This window comes from Coturnix japonica, chromosome 4 (genome assembly GCF_001577835.2).
Source record: "Coturnix japonica isolate 7356 chromosome 4, Coturnix japonica 2.1, whole genome shotgun sequence".
Classification (NCBI taxonomy): domain Eukaryota; kingdom Metazoa; phylum Chordata; class Aves; order Galliformes; family Phasianidae; genus Coturnix; species Coturnix japonica.
Genome location: NC_029519.1, coordinates 14,608,709 through 14,624,972, shown reverse-complemented (window position 1 = coordinate 14,624,972; position 16,264 = coordinate 14,608,709). Strand labels below are relative to the sequence as shown.

Sequence of the window (16,264 nt, the reverse complement as noted above, 5' to 3'; positions counted from 1 at the left end):
ATCAGTGCTTTGGAAATATGGAGCCCCAAACTTCATACAGATTTATCCTACAGGTTGCATCTGCACAGATGCTTAGCCTCCATACTTGTTTTGGGTTTAATCCACGGCCCATAGCATAACCGTAATGTCATTGACTGCTTTTTCTTTTTCTTTAATTCAGCTTTGCTTTTTAAAACTTCCTCTAATATTGCATAGATAGTTTAGGCCATGATGAATACCCAAGTGCATATTTTGGTTAGCTGTATGCACAGCCTGGAGCTACAGGACAAACAGTTTGAAGCTTTCAAAGCATTTTTGTTAACTAAGGATGCGGGTTTTTAAAGTCAGCTTTCATGTTGATTTTTATTAAAATTAATAAAATTAAACATAATAGGCTATTAGAAATGAAATCAATTGGATGAGGTGTTAATGCAAACACTTAATTACCGCATTTGTGGAAGACATCAAGCTGAAGTGTTGTATATTAGAGTTAAATTGTACAAGATGAAATAAAATTTGCTGAGCATCAGATTTAGTCAGTACTTGGAAAAGAATCTGCCTTGCCTTTCAAAGCATGGAAGTTGTAGTGCATCATGTGTAAGGCCTACCCTAAAAGGCCACAGAGTGAAGAATGTGGAGGTTGCAGATGACACCCAGTTGGCATGAAGTGTGGATCTGCCTGGGGGTAGCGAGGCCCTACAGAGGGCAGGCTGGATAGCTGGGCTGAAGCCAATGGGATGAGGTTCAACAAGACTAAATGCACTTTGGCCACAGCTCCAGGCAGTGCTACAGGCTTGGGGTAGAGTGGCTGGAAGACTGCGTAGAGGAAATAGATCTGGGGTTATTGATTGATGCTTGGCTGAACATGAGCCAGCAGTGTGCCAAGGTGGCCAAGAAGGTTAATGGCATCCTGGTTTGTATCAGAAACTGTTGCCAGCAGGAACAGGGCAGTGATTTTACCCCTGGACTAAGCTCTGATGAGGCTGCAGCTCGAGTACTGTGTCCAGTTTTGGGCCCCTCACTGCAAGAAAGACACTGAGGCCCTGGAACGTGTTCAAAGAAGGGCAACAAAGCTGGTGAGGGGTCTGGAGCACAAGTCTTATTAAGAGCGGCCGAAGGAGCTGGGATTGTTCAGTATGGAGAAGAGGAGGCTCAGGGGAGACCTTATTGTTCTCTATCCCTACATGAAGGGAGGCTGTAGTTAGCAGGAGGTTGGCCTCTTCACTTGTGTAACTGGTGATAGGACTAGAGGGAATGGCTTCATGCTGCAGCAGGGGAGGTTCAAGCTGGACATTAGGAAATACTACTGCTCTGAAAGAGGTCAGGGGAATGGGCTACCCAGGGAGGTGGTGGAGTCACCGACCCTGGAGGTGTTAAGGAATGTTTGCACGTTGTGTTGAGGGACATGATATAGTGAGAACTATTAATGATGGGTGGATGGTTGGACTGGATGATCCTGTAGGTCTTTTCCAACCTTGGTGATTCTGTGGCTCTGAGATCTGTCTGGCTTTAGCAGTATTTTTCTGTGGAGGTAGGTAAGTGAAAAAGTTGTTGAACAATGTTCTTTTTTACCTTCTACTTGGTGCAAGATCGACTCCTATGAGCAAGCAGGATGGGTGACCTGGCACGGGGTGTGACATTGTGTGTCTCATGTGCTGGCCTTACCTCCTGGACCTGCTTTGAGAAGGGTGATGGCTGCCTTCTCCATGGTACAGCTGGTCTGGTAGGATTACCCTCGTTCTTCACAGAACTGAACTATGAGTTAATACTCAACCTGCCCTCGCCCCTTTTTAGTTTTGTGTTCTGTGTGATTAAGTTTTGCTGAGTGGCTAGAAAACCTGATAAGGAAGAGCTCTCCTCAGCTGTGCCTTCACACTGCTTCAGGTTGCTGACAGTACCCTCTGTCTCTGTGAGCCACTGTTGGGCAGTTTTAAGGGATGTGCTGATGCTGCTGTAGAGAAGTTACTGAGCCGTAACTGTGATGTGGCTTTATGTGAGGAGGCCAGTGACCTGTGATAATGCACAAAAACTGAATTTCAGCAGTTCATCCTCAGTTTCTTTAACCAGGACTCCATATTTAAGCAATACTGATGTCACTGTTACAGTAAAATTACTAACACTGATTCAGAGAATAACAGCTCTGTGACTGACATAGCACAAAAGCTTGCTTTTTTTCCTGGGGCAGGAAAGAAGACAGTATATTGCCAGTGATAAATTGCTTGGCTAAACAAAATCCTACTGTAGGATAGGTGAAAACTACTTAGTTGCCTTTGGGTGATTACTAGTTGTGTAACCTACTTTTGCACAGCATGATGAGATTCATCACTTAAAGCAAATAGTTGTCTTCTCAATGCGAGCTTTTCAAAGGTAGGTGTCAAGCTGTAGTAGCCTCTTTGAACTCTTGCATAAGAGAGTTAAGTTTCCGAATCCAGGATTGGCTTTATCTCCTTTTCCAGTACCCAGCCCTGAGGGTGTTATATTGGAGAGTCACGATGGGATCTGCTGTCCTCAGTGCTTAGTGTTCCCAGAAGGGCCTGTGGAGGGAGAAGCCCTTCAGCTGCTGCTGTTGAGGCTTGTGGTACTTCTGTAAGCCCGCTAAAGGAAGTTGCATTCTGAAACAGTTCATCTCTTAACAGTTTTGAACATCTGTGCAAACTGCCAAGGTGCCATGAATGAACTGTTACATTGCTTGCTACTTGTCATGCATTGCTTCATGAAAAGAAGATCTCAATTACAGCTTAATGACGAGATCACGCTTTGCTTTGCTTGTACCTTATGCTGTATCAGAGAGTTCAGGCAGCAAGAACATCCTTGAGCCCCACACTGGATGAGGAGGAGAGTGGGCTTTCAGGAAGAAACACTGAAGCTGGTTGATGATGAAAACTAAATGAAAGGAAATGGTGACAAAGATACAGGTAGAATATTGGGAGCATGCTAAGTCAGCCCAGAAAACCACATGAGCTTATCTGAAGGAGTAATCTGTTCCTTAACCTTATCTGTCCTGTAGGCACTGACCCCCTTGCACGTGCTCCCACTGCAGCACTCCGCAAGCTCTGGCCTCAGCAGTTTGTGGGGAAAAGGCCAAGATAATCTGATCCACTGTCAACAGCCAAAATGGGTGTTTGCCTGAAAAGACAGGAGAGAGCTGACTTGTTTATTTGACGGATCATTTTCTTCAAAGCTTATTGATGACAATTTAAACATAAATATATTTGACTTCACTTGTTTATCATCTTTTTTGCTCTGTGATTCTGGGCAGGATTTAAGCTGCAGAACAATGCTTCTGTCCCAGTTCTACTTCGACCTCACCTAACCGCAAGCCAGCTGCCTTCCTCCCCTTTTCAGGCAAAACCCAGTTCTGTGTCATCACCTCAGAGAGACCTATGGCTCTACAAAGCTGAGCAGTTGAGAACTGCTGTGTGCTACATGCTCCTGGGAGCAGAGCGGCCCTGTGTGCTCACAGTACCGTGGGGTCTCAGCACAGTTTTTACTGTCCCAGCTCAAGCTTCTTCCTTGCTCAGAGCCAGTCGCTGCCATTGGGCTCACTTAGCCTCTCAGCAGCCATTGTCTGCTTCTCACTCCACCTTTGTGTTGTTGGACAGTCTGTAGTTTCCTGCCTCTCACCATGCCCTTTGTCTTACTCAATTTGTCCAGAATGAAACACATTTTCCTGTACCTGCTCCTCTTCTGCAGGTTGTGTCACCAATGCTGCCTCAGTGCCTGACTCACAAAGCACTCCCTGCCCTGTGATCCCTTTGCCTGGGTGGATGGTTTGCTTCTGTCCCCCAGAGCCTCCTTGTTTGGGAACAGGAGCAGATCCTGCCCTTGGCTCAGGGGAGGGCTGGAGTTGTAATGCTCCTTGTGAGATCTGTAAGGCTGAAGTCATATACCTGCAATGAAATCAGCTCCTTTGAAGTAGGAGAATGGCTTTTCACTATTTCCTTCCAATATTTGGCTTGGCTTTTACACAGTTTAACAATGAAAACTTTAAAATGTGGCTATAGGGTTATTATCTCAAAGAATGAGATGTAGCAGCAAGAACCCCCTCACCTCAAATATGGGAATGAGAACAGGGCCCAGGCAAGCAAGTAGCACAGGCAGACAGCTGAGGGAAGAAATGGCAGGGAGGCATTTGTGCCTTGCCAGGGTTTTGATTCATTTCTAGAACCAAGAGTGAAGCTTGAAACTTTTTTGATGGCAAAGCTACGAGCTGTGACTCCGCACACCTTTGTGGGTCTGAGAGCACAGTGGGCAGAAATGGAATCCAAGAGAATTCGGAGCTGAGTGAGAAACAGGGACAAAAAAGGGTGATTTATGTAAACCACAAAAGGAAGAAGTTATTCACAGAACAGGGAAAAAGGTCTAAGGAGCCACTGATGTGAAATCTCTCTCCTGTGAGTTAGGGGAAAGCAACCCATTTTTTTGGTCTTTATTTTCGTTTCTTATGTAATAGCTCATCTCCAAAAGGTTTCAGAGCAGATTTCCCTGGAGTGACTGAGTCAGTTTCAAAAACCAGAGAAACAAAATTGGACTGGGAAAACTGCTTTTTGTCTCTGTCCCCAGCAAGACAGATAAAAATACGGCTGTGAACTTATTTAATACAGGTGATCCAGGTCACCGCCTCTCCTTGGAATTAATCCAGTACAACAATTCTGTTTGTTTGGTTGTTTTTTTTTTTTTTTCTCCTTCTCTTTGTTCTGACTCTTATACACACATCTTTAGAAAAGATAAAAGGAATGGTCAAGGGATGTGCTACTTATTTATTTATTTTTAAAAATAGAAAAGAGGAAACAGAATTGCAGAGCAATTTCCTATTCTGTTTCCCTCAAAGAAAGGGGAGCAACATGAGCATGAGTCTCCTGCCTGGAGGAATGAATCAGCCATCTGGCAGCTTGAGGGTGTTCTGATCTGCTGGTGGAATTCTGGCCATTAATCAGATGTGGAATTAGTTGGGTATCTGCCCCCTCCTAGAACTCTAAAATGGGTGAATGATCAAGAGCTGTCTTTGGATCAAGCGTTGTAACAATCCCTGTTGTAAAAGTCATTGTTAAATCATCTCTGAATTGGGCTCACTATCCATAATGGTGGACTTTGAAGTCTTAAGAGTGACTGTTGTAAGAAAGGTGATGGAGTCCCATAAAGTGCTTTTTCCTCCCCTCTTTCTCACAGCTTTTCTGTCAGATACAAACCCTCCCTAGTGAGGTGAGAGCTGTAAAACGTCTCTATTTCCTTATGCTTGGATAATGGATTTTTTTAAATTGCTGTTTTATTGGAAAATATGCCGGAATGCTGAAGTTCTACATAGATCCCTCAGGATGTTCTTTGATTCCTTCACAGATACTGAAAATGGGTCAAAACACATCTGGAACTGCTCTTAGAAAAGAGTGGTTATATTATATAGCAAGAAGGGTTTTTCATCACATCTCCCCTGTTGCTATAGGTGGAAAGCAATGGCCCATCCCACCTCTCTGATGATGCAAGTTCTGCTTACGCAGTGTCCACACATGAATGGAGCAATTGGGAAGGAGTGGAAATCCTCCTGGTCTGTGTGCCCAGTGACTCGGGTCTCTGTTGAGCTTCCACGAGCTGCTGTCACAAGAGCACAAACCCAGCCATCAGATGAGTCAGGACGTGCAGAAGTGTTATGAATCTGAGCTCTTAAGGTCTGAGTCAGCTTTTGTACTTGCCACGGAGCTGTCAGCGCTTGTGCACGCGTTCCTTCCAAACCGCACCCTAGGAATAATGTCACATTTTCACTGTTAAAGACAATTACCTAAAAAAATCTCAGCTATGAGGTGGAGCGTGTCAAACTGCAGCGTTTCCTCATCGCGCCGCATACCTGACCTGTATCTGAGCGCTTGGGTTTTCCACACCGAGGCCGCCTGGAGCACCCAGAGCTTCTCCAGCTCTGGCAGTAAAGTATGATCATCTTTACACAACGCTGGGTGTTAGTGCGAGTAGCCACTACTGAAACTGTGCAGGCAAAAGCTTACAGTTTCTTTCCTACATAAGTAATGCAGTGAGCACGCAGCATGAACACCGTGCTTGGAGTTATGCAAGACAAGAAAAGATCTACAACTTGTTTTTTATTTCTGGACATCCGAAGACGAGTCCAAATAAATACTAAAAAATCCCACGTTTTTATGACTAAACTCCAAGTTTTGGGAGCTGACCGTGGGGAAGCAGCGCTGCCGTGCTGCGGGGTGGAACCACGAGCCTGCACAAGGCCGTCCCGAGCTACAGCATCGCATAAGGCCGGGGGAAAAACAACAACGAACTGAGTTGAGAGCTGAAAGGAGCACGTAGAAGGAGCACGTAGAAGGCGCCGTGCCGAAGCGCTCGGAGGGGCAGCGGGAGCCACCAGATCAGAGCCCTGCGGAGGGTTCAGGCCGTCCCTCTCGGCAGCCTCCCGCCCTCTCCCTTCGTTCACCCGATCCCGCCCCGTGAATGCAGCCGCCAGCTGCGCCTCCCCCCTCGGCCCGGCCCCTCCCGGCTCTCCGCTCGCCGCTGCCCCGCACAGCCGGGGCTCCTCGCCCGGCCGGCCGGGGAGGGGGCGGGGGGAGCGTTGCGCGCATGCGCAGGGCCTTGTTTACCCCGCGCGGCGCGGCTCTCCTCGGCCGGCCGGCAGATGTCGCCCCACGCCCAGGAGAGCGGGCCGCGCCCGGCGGCCGCCAGGTGGCGCCTGCGGCCTCCATTCGCTCGCGAGCCGCCGAGCCGCGAACACCCCAAACAATCCCCGGCGCCGCCGCCAAATTAAATAACCTGCCCGCTCCCCGCCGGGCACAGACCCCCCCCCCTCCCCCCGCCGGCACGTCTCCGGGCCGGGCCGGGCGAGCGAGAGGCGGCCGAGCCGGGGACGGAGGAGCGCGGCGCCGCGCCCGGGGCCTCCTCGCCGCCCGCGCCGACGCTGGGCAAGGTAAGTTAGAAAATGGCGGCGAAGCTTCTGGAAGTTTGGAGGGGGGACGCGGGAACGGGCCGCGCGGCGGCGGAGCGGGGTCGGGCCGGGGCGCGGCGCGGGGCGGCGGGGCGCGGGGATCGGCGCAGCCAAGATGGAGGACGGCGGGGCCGAGCCGCGAAAACACTCCGGCCCCCGCTCCACACCCCCCCCCCCTCTCCCACCCCCTCCCCCGGCGCGTTCGGCGGGGAGGGGGGCACGCGAGCGGCGGCGCCGGCGGAGAGAGGAGGGCCCCGAAAGCGGCACCCCGGACACCGGCACGGGGCCCGCTCCTCCGGCCCGGGGAGGGCCGCCGGCAGGCCGGGCCCGGCGCTCGGCGAGCTAAAATGGAGAACCTCCTTCTCCTTCTCCTCCCCCTTCCCCCGAGCCGAGCGGCGGCTGCCGGCAAGATGGAGGACCCGGGCATTGTGTGTGCGCCGCCGGGCGGGGAGGGCAAGGCCGGAGCGGAGAGGAACGGGCGGCCAGCGGGAGGAGGGAGCCGGGCCGCGACGGGAAACCGAGCGGAGGCCAACGCGGGCCGTGCCGGGCCGTGCGGGGACATCGCGGCCCGCGCCTGACAGCGGCCGCCCGCAGCTCGGCGCTCTGCCCTCCTTACCCGGCCCCCTGTCCTCCGAGCGGGGCCGGCGGGAGCGCTCCAAAGGCCGGGGCTCTTCCTCCCCTCCACCCAACGACACCCGAGTAGCTGCGCCCCCCGGCTTCGCACGGCCGGGGTTTGTGGGACCCCGCGCCCCCTCCGAGCGCCTCGGGGTGGTCGCCGTATCGGAAGGAGCCGAGCGGTTCGGCACGGTGCTGCTTATTTTACTGACTTGTAGGGAAGGCACAGCGCGGGTCGGGCCGCGTGCGGGTCCCGCCAGGAGCCTGGGCGGCCCCCGATGGGGGGGAGGGGGGAAGAGGAGGAGGAGGAGGAAGAGCCGCAGCCCGACCGGGGGCTTTTGGCGCCACTTTAGTTCGGGGCGGTCTGTCCGCTGCGACCTGCGCCCCGACCGGCCGAACACGGGGCCGCCGGGCTGCGACGGCCCAGGTAGGAACCGGGCCCCGCTCCGCCGCTCTCGTGCTTGTTTTCTCTACGTGGACTTAGGGCCCAACAGACAAACAAACAAATAAAGCCCCGACCCAACTCCGGCTGCCGACGTGGTGCGGCGCTCGGCGCGGCCGGGAACTCGGGGCTTCTCGTTTTTATTATTACATTTGTGGTTGGCTTGGCGCTCCGCCGTCTGCGGGTTCCCGGAGCCCCGCTCGGCCTTCTCCTCTCCGCTCTGCCCGGACCGAGCCCACACTCTCCCCTCGGGCCGCTCGCACGTTCTCTTCGATTTTGGGCCGCTTGTGCTCGGCCGTGTCGTAGCGCTGCCCCTCCCGCCGCAGCCCGCCCGCTTCCCCCCCCCCTTTCCCCGGGGCCCATCGGGGCAGGGGCCGCGCGGCGCCGGGCGGGACTCGTGTTACCGAAGTGCGTCACGCGCGGCCCCGCCGGGCCTGCTCCGCCGCCGGGCGCCTCCGCGCCCCGCCCGCCCCGCGCCCGCCGCTCATTGGCCGGCAGCGGGCGGGAGGCGGCCGCTTCCTCCCGTCGCCCGGCGAGCTTCGGCCCGCGGCCCCGGAGCCGGGCGGGTTCGTAGGGCTCGGGAGGTGACGGAGCGCCGCCGGGAGCGCCGGCCTGCGGCGGCGTCGAGCTTCGTTTCAAAGGAGCCGAGCTGTGCTGCGCCCTTCCTGCGGCACAGCGGCCTCCGTGCGCGGGTTTGGCGCCGGGTCCCGGCAGTGGCCCCGCTGCTTCTGGGCGCTTCCTGGTCAGTTGAGGCGCTCGGCCGCTGGAGCGGCTCTTTCCCGTTTCCGTGCCCCCTTCCCTAGAGCCAGCCTAACGGCCCTTCCTGCTGCTCGTGGGGCGTGGATCCGCCCTGGACTCACCAGAACACCCACGTGTGGGTCAGTTACTGCAGGTACACAAATACCGGAGTGAGACACAGGCCTTCGTCTCCACCTTCGAATCTCCACCTTCGTGGTGCTGCCTGCTCGCCCCCAGTGCCCCCTGTATAGGTGAACTCTAATGATGTGGTGTAGACCCAGCAGGGCCCTGCTATCATGTGCCCTTTGAGCAGCCAGGGAGGGAAACCTGGGAAGTTGGGGCTGTTGCGGTGAGTTTACAGTTGGGTGAACAAACAGGAAACAACACTGGGGCTGGGGAGATACGTAAGTAAGTTTTCCTGTGGAATTTAATCACGCTCAGATACCTCCCGTGTTGGGTACCTGGGCCAAAGTTGTGTGTTTGAATTTTTCCACTCACTTCAGGACACGGGGAAATGGTTTTAAGTTAAAAGAAGGAAGATTTAGGTTGGATGTTAGGGGGAAGTTCTTCACTAGGAGTGGTTAGGTCCTGGAACAGGCTGCCCAGGGAGGTTGTGGATGCCCCATTCTTGGAGGTGTTCAAGGCCAGGTTGGACGGGGGCCTGGGCAACCTGATCTAGTAAATGTGTATGTTTGGTGGCGCTGCAGTGCAGGGGGGTTGGAACTACATGATCCTTGAGGTCCCTTCCAACCTGGGTCATTCTGTGATTTCCATTTTCAGGAAGGCAGTGCCAAGGACAACCCATGGGTGCTGTGAGGGCCAGCTGGTCCCCTGCCTCAGCACTCCGGCTCAAGTCACGTATGGCTCTTGGGCACACCAGGTCTCCATAGTTTGCAGCTGAAAGTAGAGCTTGCCAGTGCCACTAAAGTGGTTCATAGCGCTGAGTGGTGAATGTAGTTGGAATCTTTGTAACTACGAAAGGTGAATAGCTTCATAGCTTATTAAAACAATTAGTTCAAAACTTGTCATTTGGTTAAAGAGCATTCAGTTTTTAAAAGAGGAATATTAAACTAGTTGGTCATTCACTCAAATTTCATAAATTTGTAATGTTCCTGGTTTACATCTGTGTGTATTTAAAGAAGGTACACATAGAAGGAAGTAATTCCCACTTGGAAGCCATGTGGATAACACCGATAAGTCATCTTAGTTTGGTTCAGCCCAGCCTACAAATGGCATCAACATCTTTAGGTTTTGTATTTTAAACAAAGTAATGTGGACAGATGCTCTTGAATATTGCATGGTACCGCAGTCTCCTATAGGAGATAGCTGCAGGCTACAGACCACTTGAAAGTGAGAGCTCTCGGTGGTAGAAACAAGTACACGAGAGTTATCTAAATCATGGGATGACGTTTGCTAACTATCAGGGTGCTGTGAACCTTCTGATTCGATTGTTCTTTGTCACTTGCAGTTCAGATTTAGAGTAATTGGAGAGTCCCCGTTTGTCATTCTTGTCTGTAGTGGTATTGTCTCAGTTTGTTGCTGCAGGCACATATAGGAGAGGTTAGGTTGTCTGCAATTTGTGTGCTGTATGTTTTGCAGAGGCCCTTAGCGCTTCGGTTGCTTGTTTTTGTCAAGTGAATCCCAGAAATAAGCAAATGTTGGTGCTGATTACTTTGGCCTCTTGGTTGTGTTCTTGTAATCCTGTGTTTAGTTGAAGGAGCTGAGGTTTTGAGCTCAGTGAGATCCATGGTGGAATGGAAAGGGCTCTTCCACGTGGGTCCCATAAACTTACTTATGACACACAGTCTTAGTGCACCAGCTTAGATTCAGAGCAGTCCAACATTAAAAGTCACTTCCAGTTTTAAGATGAAATGGTAAGTGAGAATGGGAATTCTTGATGGTCTCAAACTGTCACTGACCTCAGTGGTTCTCTTCTGTCCTGTTCTGGCTGCGTGCTGGTGGATCCTGGACAAGTCCCGTGGTTCCTTCTATCAGGGAGGAGCTCAACCATGTGCCCAATATCGGGCTGTGATCCTGCCAGCGCTGGGCTCCTGGATCAGGTCTGGGAGCCCGTGTGGCTGCAAGGCGCTGGGTGCCCTGCTCAGTAGGGCCCTGCCTCCCACAGCTCCACATAGCACGACTCCACTGCAGCGTGGTAGGGAAGCTGTGCTGGCAGGGCAGCCTGAAGGGCAGGGACATGGGATGTTTTGTCCTGGTATATTTGGCAGGGAGACATTTTGGTAGTCCTTGCTGTGTTATGTATGCATAGGTGAGGGTCTTGTTTTAGCATTTATTTAATAAAGGTTCTTCCTGCCATTCAGCTCTTTCACCACCTTGTTAATGGTTTTTGCATCTAAGGGTTAGTCCAGTGCCATCACTTGGCTTTTTTTATTTGAAAACAACTCTGTTTCCAACAAGTCTCTGATATCTGCAGCTTAAGGATGAGCCTTGAAATGTAACATGACTCTTAATAAGGTCAGATATTTATTTGTGTTGCACAATGAGAACTTCTGGGAGCTGGAGATTCAGAATGTGCTTCTATTCACACGTTATTTTAGTAGAATTTGTTTTCTTTGAATTCAGTTTCCTCACGTTGTGGTTCATGAGATCAGCTCAAGTTGGAGAGTAAATATGAAGTTAGGGAAGCTCCTGAACAAGGCCCCTGTTCAGATACAGATGAATTTAGGGCTGATGCTGACTCGTTTGTGTTGTGAAGCTTGAGGGATTGTTATCCGATTAGTCAAACATTTCCATAGGTATCAATGCAAAAGCTGCCATCATTTCATGTTCATTCAGTTTGATGGCCAGGATCAAGTACTAAATCTAATGGGTTATACCACTGCTGTGTTTTACAGTGTACTGTGTTTTTAGTTTATTTCCAAGCTTTGTGCTATTAAGGAAACCACAGATAGGTGAGGCATTGGGTAGAAAAGAAGGTGCAGTGAGAAGGTTCTCTTCCTTCATCTCACTGACTGCCCTGGACCAAACAGAGCTGAGGAGATCTGACACCTGGCTTTGGAGAAGGGGATGTAGAGGGCTCTTTAGCCCTTTGGCTTTCAGTGATAGTCGGCTCTTTACTAGTCTCCACTGACTGCAGTCATTTGGAGGAGCACAGTCTGCATTTAAACTTCTTTATTCCAATATGAGGCAGAAATAAGGCGCACACAGACCCACATTTGTATGCAGTTACATCAACTTATTGCAACGTCAGATGGAAATGAAGTTAGCTGCCTTGCAACTGCTACGTAGCTGTGGATGTACTTTAATGTTGTTTGTTCAGTTGTGTTCTGTGGGTTTTTTGATTTTTGTTTGCTTTTTGCAGTAGGTTGCTCTTAACTTTCACTGAGGGAAGATGTATTTTGTGTAAAAGAGTGAGAGTATGACTGGAAGAATGCGTAGATGCGAGAAGTTTGGCATATACTGGATTGACTGTGATCTGTGATTGAGGAGTTACAGTGCCCACTCACAAGTGCCTGGAGAGGAGGGCATGTCTGATTTTCTCCAATCTCATGGACTTTGCCTTTGGGTTGATGTGACGAGCAAAATGTCACACGCTTCCTGTGCCTCTTATATTTTGGAGAAAAGTCTCAACTGATGGATATTACCATGTGGGGTGTGTCTGTGTAGATGGGTATGTGCTGTGCACTGTGCAGCATCTGCTGCTGTGGTGCCTTGGCTTCTTCTGTGGTACATGCAGGGCACTCTCTGCCTTCTGGAAGAGGTGTTCATGTAGTAGTCAGGCAGCAAATAAGACTTAATGCAGCTATTTTCTTACTGTTCAATACACACCGTTGGCCTCGAAAGACATGAATATTTTTGGAGGTAATGTTGCGCTTCTTGGCCATGCCTGAATTGCCTTTTTTACGTAACGTAGAATGGCAGCATAAGTTTTATGAGAGAGTGCTTTCCTTGCAGCACCTCGGATGGGGAAAAAAGGCTTTTACTTCTGCAAACAAAGATGAGCTGTTGAAAAAGAGACTTTTCTGTTTTTGATGCGATTACTTGTTATTCCTTTGGGTAAGAATCTCTGGTCAGCCCTTAAGGTAGAAGAACATGGAATTTGGACCGTGTCAAGTCTTAGTAAGCAGATAATTTGCAAGTGATAGAATTGGCTGTTTTTATTTGTGAGAATTGAGCATGAGGAAAGTTTGTATGGAGTAGGGGTGTGATTTGAGAGGGACTGCTCCATCTCTGCATTCTGTTGCTTTTATTCTCTTCCTGTGGGCAGTTGATGTAGGTAAACAGGTACTAAAAACCACTTTGAGTAATAAATGTCAGAAGTGCAGTTTTGTAATTAATCTGGCGTGCATTTGAGGTATCTAGTCTTTAATTTTAAGGTGATTTTAGATGACGTGAGTCCTGTAATGAGATATTTCGGATAGTTATGGATGCAGTAACCAAACAATTTAATTTGTTTGAGTAATAAGACACTGCATCCTGAGCACTGGCAGTCATCTTTATTTCATGTGTGGTTGTCCCAGAATCAGGTGACTGATAAATTACAGTGTTTTTTGAGGGAGAAAATGGGAGAAACTTGCTAAAAACTTCTTAAAATGAGGATGAGCTGCCTAAATGTGGCCTTGCTATGCTTGTAGCAGATAAATAGGAAGTCAGGTGGATACAGAGTTAACCACTTCCATTTAAATCTCTTTGAAAAAGAGAATTTGATCTTTAGAATAGCAACAAAAGTATTTTTTGTATTTCATTATTTTCAACTATTTTGATATGTCAACTCTATTCTTCCAGGAGAGTTCCAGTCTGGCATGCTGCCATATGCTGTTCTATTTTTATTGTTGCTTTAGGTGCCTTTTGGAAAACCGTATCCCAAGCTGTTCCTTGTAACTGCAGGCAGAATGAAGCTTTGGTGCTGCGATGGAGGGCAGCCTGCGGTCACACAGGGGGTTTGCCCTGTCATGTTCTGAGTGCCTCAAATAGAGAGTTTTTGCAGTCACTCTGGCGACTTCTAATGCTGTTCTCATTTGGAAGGACTGAAGTTGGCTTAACAATAATGGAGAAAATAATTCCCTGCCTGTACCCGACTGGAAGTTTGGGAAGTCGTCCTTGATGATGGAGGTTTGGGAAGCTACAGACCTGTTTAAATCTAATTATGCTCTGTGCTCTTTATTGGTAATAATTCAGGGAGAAAGAGAGAAGTACCTCTTGGTGCCCATTTTCCTTTTCCATTGGTCACATTTTCCATCTTTATTTTTATTATTATCTAACCCCAGGCTTCACTTTTGTATCTGTGACAAAGCCCTACCAATAAACCTGCCTTTCCTGGGTGACTTACCTGGTTGCTGCAGTGCCACTCTTGCTCCAATCATATGATTTTTTAGTACCGTTTCTTCAGTTTTCGTATTTAAGCAGCGATATTTTTATTCATTCTCATAAGTATTATTTCTAGAAATCTACACTTCATTGGAAACTATGGTAACCAGGAAGCAAAGCTGCGCAAGTAGCTTTATCGCCTCTGTCATGTGGGTCTGTTGTTGGTGGCCTAATAAGTGACTGGGCAAAAAAGGTGAAACTGGTTTTCGCACATTGATTTACCAAGCATGGCAATAGTTTATTAAAGCACATCTTTCAATGATGGAGGAAAATTTATCTTTTCTTACTTCTAACGTGCTGCTGGCTTACATTCACCTCCGCTATTGCATGTTGAAACCACTCTTGTTTAATTAATTGGGCTTCCGTTCAGTGTTGATAAGTCATATTTTATAAACTAATGTGTTTATATCGGTATTTGTTTAATTTTCAAAACATTCATCAATTAATATGTTTTGTCAATGTAGTGCCTATGCAGTATTACCGTGCTACTGAGGAACTGTGTAAACTGGGAGACCTGTGGCTGACAGCTCAAAAATAATCAGACAAATCAGCCTTGAGGCGCTTTATTTCTCCTGCTGCATTGCATTGGCTTTCTGGTTATATCGCTCAATTTCTGCTCACCGATGGGATATCGTTATGGAAGTTAATGAAGTTCTCTTCTTAGAAGGCAGAGTGTTTGTGCCTCAAAGAGGTGAATTGCATACGTCAGTACGCTACAAAAATGGCAAGTGTACAATCAAGTAATTCCCTTCACACGCGGTAGGTCAGGCATTAAGGTTCTTCAAATACAATAACAACCTGTACAAAATGGAATTCTCAGGTTTTTTCCTCATGTGCCGAGGGGATATAAATGACAGTAAGCATACCTCGAATTCAGAACTGGTTAAGGAAGTTCTGTTTGCAGAGTGGATTAATGGATTCTTGCGTAATCCTGCAAGTGGGCTTAGGCATCCTTTGTCTCCAGTGAAGAGGAAAATGATAACAGTTTTGGATTAAAGACTGCAGCCATGTTCTAAGTAGTTCGGAGCTCTAAGACGCTTATGATGTTCTTCAGGCATTTTTTTTTTTCCCCCAGTAAACATAATTTGAGAGTGTATATTAAGGGAGATGAGGTAGAGATACCAGGTAAACAGAACTGTACCAAAGAAGATGGGAAAGTGTAGGAAGGCGAGTGTGCTTGCTGGAACCATCTGAAAAGCATTTTATGTGTCCAGCTACATCACCTTCATGCTGTTGTTTCTGTAGTGGAGTATGTTGCCATTAGGCTGTTGGCTTCATCTGGCTTAGGTGATGGCTTTCATGTAGGGTCTGAGTCGTGGGGCATGTTGTCCAATTAGATATAGGAAATACAGATGCTTGCCTTAAATGTCTGAAAGTTATTTTTTCCAAATCCTTTGGGAGGATCTGTAGGAGAGAGCTCAAGCTTGTGATCTCTTGAACATGGAGAGCTATTCCTAATACATAGAAGGCAGCTGATGGAGAGAGGGTTGCTGGAACTGACAAAGAAGGCCCAAACTGGGCAGTTATGTAACCAGGAGTTGTTTTGGAGCACATGTTCCACATGCAGAGATCCCTGCTCCACTGAGCTCTGTTGTCCCCTTCTACTTTTAGGTGTGTGTTCATTGTGCCACCAGGCCATTGCAGTGCCTTGCTTCCACTAGTGGGATGGTCCTGATCCTGTGGCTCCTCCTGCAACCCTTAGGAGAACCTGCCTTTTGAGGAGCTGAGCTGCAGAGCAGGGGTGGTTTTCTGTGCGGCAGATGCCTAAATCCCCGTGGAGCCTCTGGGTGGAAGGGCACAGAAGCTTCTGGCAGCAGGAAGGAGGTGCTGAGCAGGGCTGGCCCTTTGGGCTCCCGGAGCTGCTGCAAGGGCCATCTGGGCAGGTGGCAGTGGGAATGTTTTCAGTAACAAGGGCTGGGCAAATAAAACTTTACTCCTGCTGTCATCTGCTTTCCTACCTGATCTTAGCCTGAAAAACCGTTTGGGCTGTATGCCAGTTCCAAAAGTAATCCTATAATCTTTGCTGTGATCTCCCTTTTATCTTTTTCTGTCTGAAATGTTACACAGTCTGTAATAGATCAGTTAGAGCTCTGCAAGGAAATTCAGGACTGCTGTTGATTTGCATTAATATATGCAGGCAGGAAGATCACGTACATTTCTCTTTCGTTTCTGTCTGCACCCCCATGGGAAGCTGCCCAGGTGTTATGTGGGGTAGGGCACAGGAGATG

General features: G+C 49.2%; 1 protein-coding gene across 6 annotated transcripts in view; it reads left to right on the top strand.

The window, feature by feature from the left end:
• Window positions 1-6,668: 6,668 nt before the first annotated feature.
• Window positions 6,669-16,264, top strand: part of STAG2 (stromal antigen 2) — a 66,914-nt gene continuing 57,318 nt past the window's right edge. For 2 of the 6 annotated variants that reach the window (XM_015860783.2, XM_015860782.2), the window contains exon 1: window positions 6,671-6,895. The gene's annotated coding sequence lies outside the window, so the exon portion shown is untranslated. Of the gene's footprint in view, window positions 6,896-8,568; window positions 8,863-16,264 lie in introns of those variants that run through there. The other 4 variants (XM_015860780.2, XM_015860778.2, XM_015860781.2 and 1 more) reach the window with 4 other exon arrangements.